This window comes from Ovis canadensis, chromosome 12 (assembly GCF_042477335.2).
Source record: "Ovis canadensis isolate MfBH-ARS-UI-01 breed Bighorn chromosome 12, ARS-UI_OviCan_v2, whole genome shotgun sequence".
NCBI lineage: Eukaryota > Metazoa > Chordata > Mammalia > Artiodactyla > Bovidae > Ovis > Ovis canadensis.
The window spans coordinates 33,402,859-33,423,582 of record NC_091256.1 but is presented as its reverse complement, the minus strand read 5'-3'; the positions used below and the strand labels follow the sequence as shown (position 1 = coordinate 33,423,582).

General features: G+C 40.2%; 1 long non-coding RNA gene across 1 annotated transcript; it reads right to left on the bottom strand.

Annotated features, from left to right (window-relative positions):
• Positions 1-1,428: 1,428 nt before the first annotated feature.
• LOC138416371 (uncharacterized) lies at positions 1,429-20,251 on the bottom strand. Its single transcript, XR_011247648.1, has 2 exons — positions 20,142-20,251; positions 1,429-2,271 (listed from the first exon to the last, which is right to left on the bottom strand). It is a non-coding gene; the product is annotated as an uncharacterized lncRNA (long non-coding RNA).
• Positions 20,252-20,724: the final 473 nt, after the last annotated feature.

The following is a 20,724-nucleotide window of genomic DNA, read 5'->3' as shown; positions in this document are numbered from 1 at the left end:
TGTTAGTTAGTTGTACAGCAAAGTGAATCAACCATTTGTGTATATGTATCCCCTCTTTTTCAGGTTTTCTTCTCATTTAGATCACCAGAGAACATTGAGTAGAGTTCCCTGGGCTATATAGTAGGTTCAGCAGAAACCAACACAACATTGTAAGCGGCTATACTTTAATAAACATTAACAAAAAATTTTAAAAATGAAATTTCTGGTAAATTTTAAATATTACTTTAAATAAAGTGGTCACATCACATGGCATGCCTTGACACATAAAAACTAGGAGAGGGGGTTGGGGGAGGAATGGAGTGGGAGGCTGGGGTTAGCAGATGTAAGCTGTTATGTGTGGAATGGATAAACAATACGGTCCTACTGAATAGCACAGGGAACCATATTCAGCATCCTATGATAAGCCATTATGGAAAAGAATACTAAGAAAAGAATGTAAAACAAAAAATAAGAGACTGAGGCAAGTGGGGATTCCTGACACTGGAAAGGGGACAAAGGTCACGGTACATTTGGTACTCTGCGGTAGTTCCTGGGGGCAAGGCAAGGCTCCGAAGACGTGACCACATGGCATGGTTTGGGAAGCTGCACTCTGGGACACGGCTGCATGGCAGAGCGCCCCTTGCTCCCAGCATGGGATTGAGGCACCGGAACTACTAACATGATGAGTCCAGGCAGCCCTGGGCCAAGAACTTACACAGTGGTAACCTAGGAGGGGTGTTTAAAGCTCTGGGACCTTTGTCAGACCCAATGATAGCTGAGATTGAATTGATTCAGAATCAGACTTATGTTCATTTTGAGAAAATAGGCACATCACTGAGAGCACATTAGAGGTTCTCTTTGCGAGTTCTTACCCACAGCATCTGCTCATGCTATGGACAGTCTTTTACAAAATGTGATGCAGGCTAGTTCCGTAGAACGGCAGTCCTCACACACCTCCATTTCAAATGATGATCTTTGCCTCATGCAGATAACGAGTAGACTCTTTTTCCTAGCTTGTCCAAAAAAAGAAATACCAAAGACCTGGTTTTCATAGCTTGCAATTAAGTAAACTGTTTCAACTGTAACATAAAGTCGCTTTCAAGAGTATATTTTTCCCATCAAAGTTTAAAAATTTTAGGGTTCTGGGTCAACCCAATAATAATGACATTACAAGTCACTGTGCTTATGCTACGAGGGCCACTGTCTCATAAAACACAAACAGTAGGAGAGATAAATCTCCTATGTAGAAGAATCCCCAATAATTTATGTGAGCTACATTGCCTTTAAGGAGGGGAAACAGAATTCCCTCCCCTTTAAGTGTGTGCTGTGCATAGTGACTTCCTTCCAAAAAGTAAACTTTGGAAAGGGGAAATGGGAGTAACTTGGTGTTGCATTGACGTTGCTAGTGAGAAGACTGTAGATGTTCTGATTTAGTTTCTTTATATATGATTTATTTTTATGCTTTGACTTTTAAAAATCTTCCCATGATCCCTGCCATACTGAAATGTGGAAATGTGATATTGCACTTCCTTGTGTGTGTGTGTGTGTGTTTCATTCATGTGTTGGGTACTTCAAGTAGATGTGCTGAGTTGCTCAGTCATGTCTGATTCTTTGCAACCGTATGGACTATAGCCTGCCAGACTTCTCTGTCCATGGGATTTCCTAGGCAAGAATACTAGAGTGGGATTATCAGTAGGGATTACCAGTATTCCAGTAGGAATACCATTTCCTACTCCAGGGGATCTTCCCAACCCAGGGATTGAACCTGCATGTCCTGCTTTGGCAGGTGAATTCTTCACCACTGGGCCACCTGGGAAAATAAAATGAGTGCCCTTCATTTTGGGATCTTACTGGTTTCTTTCATTGTTAATATTTCTGTGGGCAATACACTTGTCTGCTGTATCCTTACTGCCTAACACAGAACTTTCCATATATTCAACATTTAATTAAATCATTGAATGAAGGAAGAAATGAAGAGGGGAAAAGTCACGATGGACTTTGAATTGGTTCTTCAAAGATCTCTATAAGTTGAAAGAAAAATTTACATCCACTAAAATGAAAGAGGGCTGACTTATTGGTTACTTTCTTCTAAAATTAGCATTATCTCATGTAACAGTTGAAAACGCTAGGGCTCAGGTTCTTTAAAATGATGAAACTGGAACTTGAGTCCACTTGTTTTTCTATTTCTATTTACCAAGTACTGTCGAGGCTCCGTGCTGTTGCAGGTATGCTCCAAGGCTGTTTTAAGTCCCAGACTCATGCCTTTTCTTCCACTTGTATTTTCTGCAAATCCTGCAGGCAATGAGAAATTGTATACTCTCAAATTCTATAGCATGGGACATGTATGAGGAGACAAAAATGCTATCAGATATTGGCATTTATTGTAAAACTAAGGCGTAACCCTTGAGCTGCAACTAAGCAGGACCTATGGAGCCTTCCTGGAGCAGACTCCTTCCCCCATATTGTCTGCATTAACTCATCTCTAAGTGCCTAGATAATAGTGCAAGACGCACATTGCCTGACTTGTTTTATAGATGTGAAAACCTCCACCAAATGGAAGAAGTTAACTACTCGATGACTGTGAGCACATAGCTCCAGGCCTTCCAGGCCTATCCAGGAGCTTAAGAATAAATAATGTTAACCCCTATGACCCTGCCCTGTTATCTCCCCATTAACCAATCAGACTTGTGCACGAACTGAGCAGATCACATACCCCGGGACAGTGCCCCCTCCATCATTTTGCATTTAAAAATGCTTTGCTGAAACCTTTGGGAGAGGGGAGGGATCTGATCACAAGCTGCCTATTCTCCTTGTATTGGCACCTCTACAATGAACAATGCACTTTCCTTCACCACCACCCAGTGTCGGTAGATGGGCTTTATGAGTAGATTCACTTCACTGAAGCTGGCAGTGGACCCATTTGGTTTGGTGACAGGACTGAAATGCAGTGATGGTGGGAGAAATAGAGAAGGCTGATGAGGAAGTCTGGCTCCTCTAGTTATGGCCTTCCCCAAACCCTGCTACATCCATCCTTCTCTGATGCACTCAGTAGTGTTTGGGGACATATGAAAGATGTTAAGAAATATCAGGAAATGGAGGAGAAGGGGGCAACAGAGGATTAGATAGTTGGATGGCATCACCAACTCAGTGGACATGAATTTGAGCAAACTCCTGGAGACAATGAAAGACACGGAAGCCTGGTGTGCTGCAGTTCATGGGGTTGCAAAGAGTCAGATCTGACTTAGTGACTGAACAACAACAACATTGTATCAGTGGTGTTTAGTTCCCAGGTGGTGCTGGTAATAAAGAACTTGTCTGCCAACGCAGGAGATGTAAGAGTCACGGGTTCAGTCTTTCAGTCAGGAAGATCTCCTGGGGGAGGGCACAGCAACCCACTTCAATATTCTTACCTGGAGAAGCCCATGGACAGAGGAGCCTGACAGCCTACAGTCCACAGGGTCTTAAAGAGTGCAACACAACTGAAGTGACTTAGCACACGCAAACAATGGTATTTAACTCCATGTTTCCCAAGAGTATTTGCTCACAGAATTCCCTGTCATGTTTACAGATTGCAATTTATAGTCCATTTTCATTCCAATTACAAAGAAAAGCAATGCAAAAGAATGCTCAAACTACCACACAATTGCACTCATCTCACACGTTAGTAAAGTAATGCTCAAAATTCTCCAAGCCAGGCGTCAGCAATACGTGAACCGTGAACTCCCTGATGTTCAAGCTGGTTTTAGAAAAGGCAGAGGAACCAGAGATCAAATTGCCAACATCCACTGGATCATGGAAAAAGCAAGAGAGTTCCAGAAAAACATCTATTTCTGCTGTATTGACTATGCCAAAGCCTTTGACTGTGCGGATCACAATAAACTGTGGAAAATTCTGAAAGAGATGGGAATACCAGACCACCTGACCTGCCTCTTGAGAAATCTGTATGCAGGTCAGGAAGCAACAGTTAGAACAGGACATGGAACAACAGACTTGTTCCAAATAGGAAAAGGAGTATGTCAAGGCTGTATATTGTCACCCTATTTATTTAACTTATATGCAGAGCACATCATGAGAAACGCTGGACTGGAAGAAACACAAGCTGGAATCAAGATTGCCAGGAGAAATATCAATAAGCTCAGATATGCAGGTGACACCACCCTTATGGCAGAAAGTGAAGAGGAACTAAAAAGCCTCTTGATGAAAGTGAAAGAGGAGAGCGAAAAAGTTGGCTTAAAGCTCAACATTCAGAAAATGAAGATCATGGCATCTGGTCCCATCACTTCATGGGAAATAGATGGGGAAACAGTGGAAACAGTGTCAGACTTTATTTTTGGGGGCTCCAAAATCACTGCATATGGTGACTGCAGCCATGAAATTAAAAGACGCTTGCTCCTTGGAAGAAAAGTTATGACCAACCCAGATAGTATATTCAAAAGCAGAGACATTACTTTACCGACTAAGGTCCGTCTAGTCAAGGCTATGGTTTTTCCAGTGGTCATGTATGGATGTGAGAGTTGGACTGTGAAGAAGGCTGAGCACCGAAGAATTGATGCTTTTGAACTGTGGTGTTGGAGAAGACTCTTGAGAGTCCCTTGGACAGCAAGGAGATCCAACCAGTCCATTCTGAAGGAGATCAGCCCTGGGATTTCTTTGGAAGGAATGATGCTAAAGCTGAAACTCCAGTACATTGGCCACCTCATGCGAAGAGTTGACTGATTGGAAAAGACTCTGATGCTGGGAAGGATTTGGGGGCAGGAGAAGAAGGGGATGACAGAGGATGAGATGGCTGCATGGCATCATGGGCTTGATGGACGTGAGTCTGAGTAAACTCCGTGAGATGGCGATGGACAGGGAGGCCTGGCGTGCTGTGATTCATGGGGTCGCAAAGAGTCGGACACGACTGAGCGACTGAACTGAACTGAACTCTTTGGAAAGTATTCTTTTAGCAAGCAGTTGCATATCACAGTTAGAGTGCAAACTTGTGAGAGCAGGGATTGTTTCCAGGGCCTAGCACAGTGTCCTGTGAGCTATCAGAACTCAATAATGAAAGAAAGAAGGAATTTAAGAAGTGTTAACACATAGGCAGCGTTAACAGTTATATGCAGTTTTTGTTTGCTTATGTTAAAGAGCAGGACGCTCTCCTGTAGCCCTTAAAGGGACAATTTTGCTGCTGTCATTTTAGTTGCTAAGTCATGTCCAACTCTTTGCAACTCCGTGGACTCTAGCCCATCAGACCCTTCTGTTCATGGGATTTCCCAGTTAAGAATACTGGAATGAATTGCCATTTACTTCCCCAGGGGATCTTCCCAACCCAGGGATCAAACCCCTGTCTCTTCTTTGGCAGACAGGTTCTTTACCACTGACCCACCAGAGTAGTCCTTTAAAAGGACAATTAGGTAGGTAGCTGCTTACTTTTCTTAGCACCAGTACTTAGAAGGAGATTAAATACTCCTTTGTTCAGTAACTTTTCACTCAGGCCTCAGAGGTGATTTCGGTTACCAAAATAAACAGGGGCTTCTCTTTCCCTACCAAAAGATATTACGGTTATCTGATTCTCAAAACACTGCTTTTAAAAAAAGCTATCCCAAATGGATCAAGTTTGGAAGGTGTTCTGTTTATCTGGCACATGGCGCAGTGGCAGTCAGCAAGCCCATATAAAAGAAGATGAAGATGCTTATCTGGATGGAATTTAATTAAAAATAAACAAGAAGATGGCTACTATTTTAGGATAATTTCTTTTCAAGAAAGAATATGATATGAAGTCTTTACAGATTCCAGTGTATTAAAGCATATTCTACATCACATTATTATTCCCAAGTGTAGTTCCCCCCATCAACCTTCAGTTCTTTTCTGTCAAGTAATTTTTCTTCAACACATGAGTTCCATTAGCAGATTCAGTTACATCCTGCCCAGTATCTCTATCTAGTTAATTTTGACAACACCAAGAGCTGAAAGGCTAAGCCAACAATTCCAAAAATAGTTTCTTTGAAAACAAAGATGCAATCACAATTAGATTGGACTGAAACGTTCCCTGGATAATGTCTTACGAAGTTCTTTTAAAAAAACAAACGTAATGAGCCAACTCGTGATACCAGAGGTCTCAAGAAATAAACCACAAAAATGCATTTATCTCTTTTGTTGTACTTAATGTACATTCTTAGCTTGGAGACTTCATTTGGGTCTGTCTTAATGTGCATCTTGCCTGTCTTGGTAACACTGAACTTAAAGGCAGACTCCCAAGGGACACTTTTCTTATCTCTTATCACCATGTGAGTGATAAGTAACAGCACTCTTTGAGATAAGACTGTCCAATTAGAGAAGGTTCTGTATAAATCTGAGAAAGGGTATGGATTCTTCATGGTAATCTTACAGGCACTTTGAGGCACCCTCTTTTTTTTCCCTCTGAGCAAATAATAGCAGACATTTAGACATCTTTGGAGTTTTCACTAGAGTCAGGTAATGTGCTGTTCATCTAATTGGAGTAGGTTATTTAGCTTTGGTTATAATCCTGTGAGGTATGTACTATCCTTTTCACTGTTTTACAAATACAAAAGTGGTAGTATAGAGGGATTATTGCAAAAAGTCATGGAATTTGAGTTAGTTAGATTAAAAACTCTCAAATAAAACACAGAATTTGACTTCAGAACCCACACCCATAGCAATACACACAATACTGATGTTTGCCCTAGAATTTTTTGTTTGTTTGTTTGTTTGTTTTGGTTTGTTTTTTGTTTTTTTACTTTTTGCCCTAGAATTTGAGGGACGATCTCTCCTTTCACTCCCTTCATTTTTTCTCTCTTTGCTTCACACCATCCGCTGTCCGTGCCTGCTATTATCCTTGAACAAACTTTAATTGTAGAAAGCAAGACATTCTTCAGTATTAAACCAAACAGAAACCTCAAATTAGATATCACTTTTTAAAATGCCACTAAACTCCCCAAGGGCCTGGTGGGGAGTGGTAAAGAATCCTCCTGCAAATGCAAGAGACGAGAGTTCTACCCCTGAGTTGGGAAGATTCCCTGGGAAAGGAAATGCCAACCTACGCCGGTATTCTTGCCTGGGAAATCCCATTGACAGAGAAGCCTGGCAGGCTAAGTCCATGGAGTCTCAAAGAGTTGGACGTGACTTGGCAAATAAACAATCACAAAAACAAAAACTCCCCAGCCTCTCAAAGCATACACATTTCATGCAGAACCACAACAAAAATCTCATCTATATCCTAAACTTAAACTAGATTTTCATGGATAACTAGCATACAAGAAAAAAAACCCTATTTCTTATTTAGTTTTTCTCTAGGGTTTCCTAGTAACAGAACAGTAATACTACCTAATTTTCCAGTGAAGATGCAAGTAATGGGGAGGGGGAGAAGGAAAACCAGAAAAGTAGATTGGGATCACATTGTGTAGAGCCTAAATCTTGAGGCTCAGTCTAGGCTAGCTGTCTAGGATGCAATAGTCAATCTGACATACCTCATTAACTCTCAACATCAAAGAGAACACCGGAGTATAGTTCCCTCCATATTTTCAAAGACAGGTTTTTTCATTCCTCTTTGGCAAATTCCAAGATAACATGCCCATGGTTATGTGGAAGTGATAAAAAGACTCCACCTGCATAAAATGTTTCTCCTCCCTAGAAGAGTTTCTCTCCCCCAGAATTTCATGTGGCCATAAAATTAAAAGATTGTTCCTTGGAAGAAAGGCTGTGACCAACCTAGACAGCTTATTAAAAAGCAAAGACATTACTTTGTCAACAAAGGTCCATCTAGTCAAAGCTAAGGTTTTTCCAGTAGTCATGTATGGATGTAAGACTTGGACCATAAAGAAAGCTGAGTGCTGAAGACTGATGCTTTTGAACTGTGGTGTTGGAGAAGACCCTTGAGAGTCCCTTGGGCTGCAAGGAGATCCAACCAGTCCATTCTAAAGGAAATCAGTCCTGAGTATTCCTTGGAAGGACTGGTGTTGAAGCTGAAACTCTAATACTTTGGCCACCTGATGGGAAGAACTGACATTTGAAAAGACCCAGATGCTGGGAAATACTGAAGGCAGGAGGAGAAGGGGACAAGAGAGGATGAGATGGTTGAATGGCATCACTGAATCAATGGACATGAGTTTGAGCAAGCTCTGGGAGTTGGTGATGAACTGACTGACTGAAGCACTTGACATATGATATTCATTCTTTCAATAGTTTTGACACAGTTAATGAAGTCAGCTCCAGAGGTGAATCTCTTTCTATAGATATGAATGCTAGTATTTTTAAATTAACATTTTCATAAGTAAAACTAAACACAACTCTCATATCTACACAGCAACTAGCTATGCTAATGCACATGTTGCTGCTGCTGCTAAGTCGCTTCAGTCGTGTCTGACTCTGTGCGACCCCATAGACGGCAGCCCACTAGGCTCCCCCGTCCCTGGGATTCTCCAGGCAAGAACACTGGAGTGGGTTGCCATTTCCTTCTCCAGTGCATGAAAGTGAAAAGTGAATGAACAGGAAGTTGCTCAGTAGTGGCCAACTCTTTGCGACCCCATGGACTGCAGCTTACCAGGCTCCTCCTCCATCCAGGGGATTTTCCAGGCAAGAGTACTAATGCACATACAAACTCATTTAGATTTCATGTTTATTGTTTACTTATTGCTTCTAATTTATTGCTAATTATATCTCTTGTTTACTGAGCCCTAACTGTACCCCAGTTAATGTTATGAAATTTTACATTTAGGGTCTCCAATCTTTATTATAACACCCTGTAGCTGACACCATTAGGTGCTTACTCAATAGCCACTTTCCAGCCTGATGCTTCCTGCCAATAGAACCTCAGATTTGTTTGCAGAGAAAATGTGGCCAAATTCAGACAATAAATCACCATTTCTCTGAATGATCATAAGGATCTAGTCGGTTTCTTATTTTCCTAGCCTCCAGAGGTGGCTGTACAACACATTTCTGGCTGATAAGACAACATCAGAAATCTATAAGAATTTGACAAAGATTTTGATTTGCTGATAAAAGAAAACAGACATTTGCTGCCTGATTTTTTTTTCTTTTTGATTGCCTTGCATATTTAGAACCATGGCACCCCACTCCAATACTCTTGCCTGGAAAATCCCATGGACAGAGGAGCCTGGTAGGCTGCAGTCCATGGGGTCTCGAAGAGTAGGACACGATGGAGCGACTTCACTTTCACTTTCCACTTTCATGCATTGGAGAAGGAAATGGCAACTCACTCCCGTGTTCAGCGGCAGCATACATAGACTTAGCTGTATTGGAGATGCTTCTTTAAGCTAAGATCATTCAGGTTTTTTGTAGCTGAACACACTCCCCACTGATTTGCTTTGTAAAATGAATATCATTTCCCCTTTCACTGATGAGAAAACAAGGGGTCAAAGAGTGCTGTGTAATAATAAATGCAGGGTTTTTTTCCTTTAAGATAGACATACATATCCACTATGTTCTTGGCATTGAACCAACTGCTAGGAATAAACATAAGGCATAATCCTTACAAGCATAGGTTCAGCACAGAATTTCATCATACATTTCTTAAACTTGTTTTAAATTTCATTTTCCTTCTTCTTTGCATCTTGCCAAACTAAAAATATCAGAACAGTCATTTCAGCTTGATTATAGAAGAGCAGAATCTGTGAAGAAAAAGAGACCTTGAGTATTTCTAAAGGTGAGGAGAGCCTGGCGAGAAGCGAAGTCATCGAGTGTGTTTATTAATAGTTGTTAAACTTATTAATGCAATTAGTGACACACAGTCTTCTCAGAATTAAAGAGAGCAGAAGGGTTGTTTGACTTTTCTGGGTACATACCTGAACTATAGAGACGGACTTGCTTCAAACCCCAAGAGATGTATTTTTCTAGACATTAGTGCCAAGTAAAATGGCTCAAAGTTCGTCTCAGTTTCAAAGCTTTTCTTTCTTGAATCAGAAACAAGCTGTTGCTTTAATTTTTAGTAAATGAAAGTCAGTTAAGAGTTGCCTGGCCCCAAAGCAGAGAAGATGGTTTACATGATAATCGACTTCCCCTTTAGAAAGTGGACTTCTGCCTGACATCTAAATGTGCTACGACCTTTTAAAGAAACGGAGTTCTCAAATCTCAAACCTGTTGGGTTGCAGCTGGCACCTGAATCCAGGAGCACTCACAGAGCTGGTCAATATTAGTAACCGTAGGACTGTCAGGAAAAATAGGCAAAGGACACCATTTTACAATATTAAAGGTGGACCTCGAGACATTCCAACGTTCAGCTCCTTGACCCAGTGGGCTAAATACCTCTGACCACCTCACATGTGCTTCCATTCTCAGGGCTTATTAGAAAGGACTGAAGCAAGAGACCTATAATGACGAAGGGATCAGGGCAGCCTCTGAACCTCCTCAGAGGTACTGTAATGAACTGGTCTCAGAAGGTCTTTGATGCTGCTGGCTCTGCACCCTGTATATGAGCTTTCCACTCACTCATTTCCTCTGCACTTTGGTAGCACAGCATGAAGCCTACTATTAGAAACAAGGTTTATTGCTGCCTTGCAAACATTTATTGGGTAATATCTAAAACATGGTGTCAAGTTATAGTAATGTGCTGTTCCGGGAACCTTTTTGAGAATTTTAGTGTTTCAGAAAATGGTCCTTTGAGAATTCCTCTATTTCAGAAATGAAAAGTAGAAGAGACTGTCTATCCATCTATATATATAGACACACACACTCACATAACCTTTGCTTATTTGGTAGAGATATATCATTTTTCTTTCAAGAGGAACATCTATTCCTAAGATAGATCATTCTTAGACTTTTCAAGTAGTGTGCCTCAGAGAGCAAACATCCATATTTGCCATTTGCCTGGGGATATTATTTGCCTGCATTTATACAGGGTCAGTGACATGACATACATTTTAATTAATCCCCACGAGAATTTATTTGGCATTGCTATCTACTTAATCTAGCTCAAGCTTCTCTGCTGCTGCTAAGTTGCTTCAGTTGTGTTCAACGCTGTGCGATCCCATAGATGGCAGCCCACCAGGCTCCTCAGTCCCTGGGATTCTCCTTGCAAGAACACTGGAGTGGGTTGCCATTTCCTTCTCCAATGCATGAAAGTGAAAAGTGAAAGTGAAGTAACTCAGTCAGTCTGACTCTTCGCGACCCCACGGTCTGCAGCCCACCAGGCTCCTCTGTGCATGGGATTTTCCAGGCAAGAGTACTGGAATGGGGTGCCATTGCCTTCTTTGCAAGCTTCTCTAGTTCACAAGAAAATAGCACAGTATAGACTCCATGCAGATTTTTTTTTTCATGTTGCTAGAGAAGAATCATTGTGATGGAAATGTATATTGTGAAATCTAATTATGACTGTGCGAGTTCTCTTTTCCTCCTCATGACATCTGCAGGATACCTCATATACAGAGGTGCTCCGGCAATGTCTGTTGATTGAGTAGATGATGATTAAACAGATGTATGAAAGGTGAAAAATACTATTACTCTATGTACTTGTTTCCTGTTTGGTATTAAAAGATTTTTACCAATTGACATGCAGCTGTTTTTCACAAATAGTGAAGCACCATACAGAATGGAGTGATGAAAAATACATAAAGAAATTATTCCTCCATGTCAAGGAGGAGTCAGTTGAGTTAGGTTGAACAAACAAATAAATTGAATGTCACCCTAGTGCTTTTGGGCTTCCCTGCTGGCCCAGATGGTAAAGAATCCACCTGCAATGCAGGAGACCTGGGTTTAATACCTGGGTTGGGAAGAGCCCCTAGAGAAGGTCATGGCAACCCACGCTAGTATTCTTGCCTGGAGAATTCCATGGAAAGAGAAGCCTGGTGGGCTACAGTCCATAGGCTAACATAGAATCAAACATGGCTGAACAACTAAGAACAGCACTAGTTTTTTTTTGTGATGTGCTCAGCCCTCTACAACTTTCAATTTTCACTGCTTAGTTTCTCCAAGGAAAACTGTTTCCTGGTCCCCCTGCACTGCTTACTGCTGCCTCCTCTTGCCATGCTCTCTTGCGTCATCAGACTAGAGCTGCCGTAGCCCCATCCACTTCTCCTCTTCTCTCCCTTTCTTCTTGGCCCCTTGCACTTTCCTAATTCCAGATTCTCAACTCTCCTTTAGATTCTGACTCCCAGATTTGGCTTTTATGTCCAATTGTGTGTGTTTTTCCATAACATCCTATGTGCGTTTGTGCTCAGTTAAGGCTAAGTCATCCCTGACTCTTTGCAACCCATGGACTGGAGCCCACCAAGCTCCTCTGTCCATGGGATTTTCCAGGCAAGAATACTGGAGTGGGTTGCCACTTCCTCCTCCAGGGGATCTTCCTGACCCAGGAATCAAACCCATGTCTACTGCATTTCCTGCTTTGGCTGACAGATTCTTTATCACTGAGCCACTTAGGAAGCCCAATGCTCATCTCTCTTTAGGAGAGGTATATTGCAAAAATCCAGGGAGATTTGCTGATAATGATGATGTACATTATTATCCTATTTTCTAAGAAAAAAAAAAGTAGTCACCTGAAAAGACCATCTTCTAGCACCAAAATGTTTAAAAATTATAAGGAACAGACAACATTCTATTCTTCATTCATAAAATGACTTGGTTGAAAGGCCTATGTTACTTGTGACTCCCCTAAAAGGGGATTACTTGTTAGGACACTGGTTATATAATTAATATCTCTACTACATTGCTATGGAATGAATTGTGTTCACACAGGATTCATATGAGGAAGTTCTAGTTCCTAAAGTGATGGTATTTGGAGATGGGACCTTTGTTAGATGATTAGGATTAGATGAGCTCAAGAGGATGGAACCTTCATGATGGTCCTATAAAAGAAGAAACGTCACAGAGCTTTCTCTCCTTCTCTGAAGTGTGTGGACTCAGAGATAAGGTGGCTGTCTACAAGCCAGGAAGAGAGCCTTCACCATAGACGTACTATGTTGGTATATTCTTAATGAACTTCCAGTCTCTAGAACTGTGAGGAAATATGTTTCTGTTGTTTAATACCACTTAATATGTGGTATGTCATGGAAGCCCAAGATGACTAAGACATACAACTAAATGAAATCTATTATAGGTAGTTTCTAGTGGGCAGGAAGATTATATTTTTAAATTGGGTATTGAAAGCTCTAATTTCATACAAGAGCAATCCCAGATTGAGTTTCTTAAATTTCAGGCAATAGAAACACAGGGATTAATGCAACTTCTTCCTAACATTTTTCTGCTCCAGTCTTGCTCCCTTCAATGATTCTCCATGAACTATCTTCAGAGTTACATATTGAAAGGTAAATTTGGACCATATATACATTACTATTTTATTTAAATTCTCTCACTGATGATCTATTGCCCTAAAGCATAGTCTGTTGTTGTAGCCGATTCATTTGAAATAATTTGCCTTTCCTCTGGGCCTTTGCTTCATCCAGCCCAGCGTTTCTCATAATGTACTCTGCATATAAGTTAAACAAGCAGGGTGACAATATACAGCCTTGACGCACTCCTTTTCCTATTTGGAACTAGTCTGTTGTTCCATGTCCAGTTCTAACTGTTGCTTCCTGACCTGCATACAGATTTCTCAAGAGGCAGGTCAGGTGGTCTGATATTCCCATCTCTTGAAGAATTTTCCACAGTTTCTTGTGATCCACACAGTCAAAGGCTTTGGCATAGTCAATAAAGCAGAAACATGTTTTTCTGGAACTCTCTTGCTGGATGAAGCACAAGCTGGAATCAAGATTGCAGGCAGAAATATCAATAACCTCAGATATGCAGATAACACGACCCTTATGGCAGAAAGCAAAGAAGAAGTAAAGAGCCTCTTGATGAAAGTGAAAGAAGAGAGTGAAAAAGATGGCTTAAAACTCAACATTTAGAAAACTAAGATCATGGCATCTGGTCCTATCACTTCATGGCAAATAGATGGTAAAACAGTGGAAATAGTGACAGACTTTATTTTGAGGGCTCCAAAATCACTGCAGATGGTGACTGCAGCCATGAAATTAAAAGACACTTGCTCCTTGGAAGAAAAGTTATGACAAACCTAGACAGCATATTAAAAAGCAGAGACATTATTTTGCCAACAAAGGTCTGTCTAGTCAAAGCTATGGTTTTTCCAGTAGTCATATATGGATGTGAGAGTTGGACTAAAAAGAAAACTGAGCACTGAAGAATTGATGCTTTTGAACTACGGTGCTAGAGGACCCTTGAGAGTCCCTTGGACAGCAAGGAGATCCAATCAGTCCATCCTAAAGGAAATTAGTCTTGAATATTCATTGGAAGGACTGATGTTGAAGCTAAAACTCCAATACTTTGGCCACCTGATGGGAAGAACTGACTCATTTGAAAAGACCCTGATGATGGGAAAGATTGAAGGTGGGAGGAGAAGGGGACGAGAGAGGATAAGATGACTGGATGGCATCACTGACTCAATGGACATGAGTTTGAGTAAACTCCAGGAGTTAGTGATGGACGGGGAGGCGTGGTGTGCTGCAGTCCATGGGGTTGCAGAGAGCTGGACATGACTGAGTGACTGAACTGACTGACTGGGCCTTTGAATAGCTTGTTTACTCTTCTTGTAATCTACAATTCCCTCTCCTTTACTTTTAATAATTAAATTCTACCCAATGTTCAGAATTCAATCAATGCATCACATCTTCTTTGGAAAAATTCCCTTGGTTTCCTCAAAGCTGGGAAGATGTTTGTCCCCTGTGATCTTAATTCATTGTAAACATCCCCTTTAGGCCCCTATGTTGTAAGTGATTATTTGCTTGTCTACCTGTGTCACTAGGCTGAAATTTTTTAGAAAGCAAGGGGTATTTCTTCTCTTAACTGTCATGCACATGCACTTAAGTGTTCATAGAGAAAATGATTAAACAAGTCATTTACTTTCTGGATCTTTCTGCCTATTTTTATTACTAATGGCTCATGTTCACAAACCCAAGATGGTCCCTACACCTGAGATTGTACCTCTCTGGTTTGCATGACCCTTAGAGTTCAATCTCCCTCTACTCTCCCCTGATCCTTGAGTTCCGATTATTGTCTGGCTTTTAGATGTAAGGGCAGTATGGGCGATGAACTGGGAGACTGGGATTGCCATATGTACACTAAGTTCACCGAACAGGTCGTCAGTCATGTCTGACTCTCTGCGACCCCATGGACTGTAGACTGCTAGGCTCTTCTGTCCATGGGATTTCCCAGGCAAGAATATTGGAGTGCGGTGCTGTTTCCTTCTCCAGGTGATCTTTCTGACCCAAGGATCAAACCTGGGTCTCCTGCATTGCTGACACATTCTTTACCATCTAAGCAACCAGGGAAGTTCAAGTGCACTATGAGGAGCTATTAATTCTGACATAAAAGTTTGAGGCAGAAATGTGGTAAATTCCAAGGAATGTTTCTGGTCCTTCTGATGCTATCCTTAATTCCCAGAACAGAAGAAGCCTTTTCTTAAGTTTTATTTTCTCTCCATTTTTCTTTCTCCTTATCATAGTTAGATGAGACTCAGCTCAGTTCAGTTCAGTCATTCAGTCGTTTCTGAGATTAACATGAATTAATTCCCTATACTAATTTATATTCAGACAACAGAACACATCTCTTTCAGCATTTGTTAATCTTAGTAATTTATGCAACAGAAAGTGGCATGTATTTCTACACCAGCCTTTTCTATTGGCTCCTGAGACAATTTTCATTTAGCTGGTACTGTGATAACAACCCAGCTTTTTTCAAAACCATATTAGTAGAAACTCACTAGAAGTCAACCTACTTGGCCAAGATTGATTGACTCATCGACTTTGATGTTTATGAAACATTATAATGTTATGTTTGATGTGAAGGCTTATTTTAGGAAAAAATGTACTTTTCAAAAAACTGATCATGTTTGGACATGCTAGTTCTAGTTTTAAATATGATACTGAAAAGCAAAACAAAATAAAACTTTCAATCTTTATTTAAGATTGTGGGCAATTTGCTTTTTTTTTTTTTTTAGTCTGGGATCTGATTCAAATGCCTCCATTCTGCTTATTGCAGAACTAACTAAACTAAAACTCAAAGGAAAAATTTTAAAAATGATTTTTATAGCAATGACATCATTATATAAAATGCTGGCATTTCATATTTTCCAAACAGAAACTTGGAAACAACAGAATACAAGTTAAACTTTAAAAGTTGAAACTAATCCAATTCTCTGTTTTTCTTTCCACTTTTTTTTCTAACCAAGCTTTTTATTGCAGCTTTTACTTTGCATAATAATCTATGATGAATAGCCTAGGAAAGACCCAGTGGGTACATTTCTCTTAGAAATAAGCCTCACTGCAATAGGAGGCCAAGTTGTAGGGCAGCATGTTTATATAATCATGTAAGATTTTCCTTACTGCTGAACAATTGACCACGCTGGGCATTTGTCAACTATATAAATCATGGAGACACTGATCACCAGAAGACTGAAAACAGAAATCAAATGCATCTCTATTTCTAGAGAAACAATATAAACTCAAAACACATCTCCCACTAGCAATAGTAGTAGTAACATTATCCTAGTATACCAAAACTATATGCTAAACATTTTAGTATTCATCTGTTTAATTATTCTGAATTGCTATACACTAGGGCTAGCAATACATGAACCGTGAACTTCCAGATATTCAAGCTGGTTTTAGAAAAGGCAGAGGAACCAGAGATCAAATGGCCAACTTCCACTGGATCATCGAAAAAACAAGAGAGTTCCAGAAAAATATCTATTTCTGCTTTATTGACTATGCCAAAGCCTTTGACTGTGCGGATCACAATAAACTGTGGAAAATTCTTCAAGGGATGGGAATATCAGACCACCTGACCTGCCCCTTGAGAAACCTGTATGCAGGTCAGGAAGCAACAGTTAGAACTGGACATGGAACAACAGACTGGTTCCAAATAGGAAAAGGAGTATGTCAAGGCTGTATATTGTCACCCTGCTTGTTTAACTTTTATGCAGAGTACATCATGAGAAACGCTGAGCTGGAGGAAGCACAAGCTGGAATCAAGATTGCTGGGAGAAATATCAATAACCTCAGATATGCAGATGATACCACCCTTATGGCAGAAAGTGAAGAGGAACTAAAAAGCCTCTTGATGAAAGTGAATATGGAGAGTGAAAAAGTTGGCTTAAAGCTCAACATTCAGAAAACGAAGATCATGGCATCTGGTCTCATCACTTCATGGCAAATAGACGGGGAAACTGGAAATAGTGATAGATTTTATTTTGGGGGCTCCAAAATCACTGCAGATGGTGATTGCAGCTATGAAATTAAAAGACGCTTACTCTTTGGAAGGAGGGTTATGACCAACCTAGATAGCATATTCAAAAGCAGAGACATTACTTTGGCAACAAAGGTCCGTCTAGTCAAGGCTATGGTTTTTCTAGTGGTCATGTATGGATGTGAGAGTTGGACTGTGAATAAAGCTGAGCACTGAAGAATTGATGGTTTTGAACTGTGGTGTTTGAGAAGACTCTTGAGAGTCCCTTGGACTGCAAGGAGATCCAACCAGTCCATTCTAAAGGAGATCAGTCCTGGGTGTTCTTTGGAAGGAATGATGCTAAAGCTGAAACTCCAAAACTTTGGCCACTTCATGCGAAGAGTTGACTCATTGGAAAAGACTCTGATGCTGGGAGCGATTTGGGGCAGAAGGAGAAGGGGACAACAGAGGATGAGATGGCTGGATGGCATCACCGACTTGACGGATGTGAGTCTGAGTGGACTCCGGGAGTTGGTCATGGACAGGGAGGCCTGGCATGCTGCAATTCATGGGGTTGCAAAGAGTTGGACATGAATGAGCGACTGAACCGAATTGAACTGAGGACTAGAACTGTGGACCTTAAAATACTTTGCTGGCATATCTTCTAAAAGAATTTTGAGAAACTATGAACCTTCTTGTAGTTTTGTTTGACACGTAAAATATTTCACTTTAACTTGGCAAAAAATATAATTCCTATTATAAATATTACTATTATAAATATATTTATAAAATAGATAACAAAAATGAAAATGCATTTTCATTAATAAATATCAAACATAAAAATGAAAACATTATTGGAAAGTTGTTGAATCTCTATAGATGTATTGGAATTTCCCTCACTCTATTATTTAATGAATATGGGATGAATATGATTATCAGAAGGAGACTGGGTTAAGTGAAAATTAATAAGAAAAAGAAGATAAGGCATTAAGCCATTAAAAGTGTGGAGATAATAAAAGATTATCAATTACTTTCTGTTAAGAACATTTTTTGTGGCTTCCCAGACAGCATTAGTGGCAAAGAATCTTCCTACCAATGTAGGAGATGCAAGAGATGTGAGTTTGATTCCTGGGTCAGGAAGATCCATCCCCTGGAGAAGGAAATGGCACCCCCACTCCGGTATTCTTGCCTGGGAAATTTCATGGACAGAGAAGCCTGCCAGGCTAGTCCATGGGACCTCAAATAATTGGATATGACTGAATGAGCACAAGAACATTATTTATATTAGAATCTAGAATGTTAAGGTATTAGTCTAGAATTGATACCTTGATAAGAATTTATTAAGGCATGCCAAATCTAATATACAGTAGAGATAAATAAGCATATCAAAAGGTGATAAATAAGAGCACATTTTGCAGAAAAATCAAGAAAGTATTTAATCTTATGAGTATGAATAAATGATTAAGAAAAGATAAAATGCTAATTAGCTCTAATATATAGTTCTTTTATTTCAAAATGTAATGTTGATCTGTGGGATGGAACCCAAGTCTCCCACATTGCAGGTGGATTCTTTACCATCTGAGCCACCAGGGAAGCCCAAGAATATTGGAGTGGGTAGCCTATCCCTTCTTCAGTGAATCTTCCTGGCCCAGGAATCAAACCGGGGTCTGCTGCATTGCAGATGGATTCTTTACCAACTGAGCTATCAGGGAAGCTAAACATATAGCTCTTTTATTTCAAAATGTAATCTTGATCTGTAAGAAATACTTATGAACCTTTTTATCTCCTTATTAAACTAATGCAAAATATGCTACTAAAACATGAGATGAATGAAAGCTTCTATCAAGTTATTTCTTTTTATTAGTTGTAGGGAAAATGAAGACTGGGTGTTTGCCAGCATACAGTTTTATGAATATTGACTGTTCTCACCCTAAGACAGGTTGGTAGTAAGTAGACAGATAAACAATAGACAGATAAAAGCACATAGCCTTGCCACAAGTTTGCTGCCTGACTGACATCAGGTTCTACATGCTTGAATATTTCTTACTGATCATATTTGCTTTATTTCCACAAAGTCTATCCTGGGTGATACAATTTTTGACGGTACTTGTGGAATTGAAAAGAAAAGTCTTTAAATAAAAGCAAACATTATCGTCATCCTAGCATGGAACTCTACAAACATTGTAAATTCAAAATACTTCAGCAAGGGCTCAAATAATCCCCATTCTTAAGCACAGGCTTCACCTTTAGCAGAAATATAGTCAAAACAAGGAAAGGTAAGAACTTCTAACGTGAGTTTGTGGTGCATCATTAAAGGAGGTTTATCAGACACAAATATTTCATAAGGTTCCTTGTTTCCTGCCCTGGAGAGTTTTATACTCCAATATAGTATACCACAACATGATTCAGTATGGATAAGAATGACTTTTCTTTGGTACAAAAGGAAGATAATGATTTTGTAAGGGGACCTGGGGATAAGAGAACCTGGCTCATGTCTTGAACAAAACAAGTTCTCAGACATCAGTTTTAAGGAAGAGTAGCATATGGAATTTAAGGATCTAGAAGTTGTCTCCCTTAACACCATCCATCACCATATACCTTGTAGGAAAGTCTCTCTAGATCTCCAGGGGTACAAAGAGAATTTATTGGTCCATATAGCCAGAAAAGTTTGAGATAGAATGAGCAGGAATCAGACTGATATGATTTAAAGCCATCTGGGTTCAGCAAACTACCTTGGAGGAACTTGCAAACTTCAATCCTGTCTTATCCTGGGGATACAATCAACCTTACGTAAGACCAGTTATTCTTTCGAAGTGTCAGCCTCCAACCCATCTCCCAAGCTGGATAAAACCAAGCTCCACTGGGAAGGCTGATTGCCTTGAGGATGGTTCTTAACTTTTTCATCTCCCATCACTCCAAGAAAGAATAGAAGAAAACCAAGAAACTTCAGGGAAGTCATATAGCAGGAGGGAAAGAAGACAACTTACTTTAAAAAAGTTACATCAGATTCAGTGCAGTTCAGTCGCTCAGTCGTGCCCGACTCTTTGCGACCCCATGAATCGCAGCACGCCAGGCCTCCCTGTCCATCACCAACTCCTGGAGTTCACTCAAACTCATGTCCATTAAGTCGGTGATGCCATCCAGCCATCTCATCAGATTAGTATGCTAAGAATTCACTTGTACAGTTTTTCTATCGCTATTAATTTGCAATCCCATTTCAAAGTACCCAGCAAAAGAGGCATTGCCTCACATGTAGCTCTGTTCCCCGGCCACTGTGGAGTCAACTTTCCTAACCCTCGGTGGCAGAGAGGAGCCCCTCCCTCTGCAATGCTCATTGTCACTAGCCCTCATCTGGTGTCACCACAGAAGGATGTCAGAAACAGCGTCTTAGATGAAACACAGAAAAGCAAACATTAACATGGAAAACAAATTTTTTATGGATAAAAATGAATTTAAATGGCTATGAAGTTTATTACCTTTTTTTTTTGTATTGACCCTTACAGATTTCCATTATTTAAATTATCCTCAAAGATTCTGTGGCTCAAACTTAAAAAAAAATGTTATTGAAGT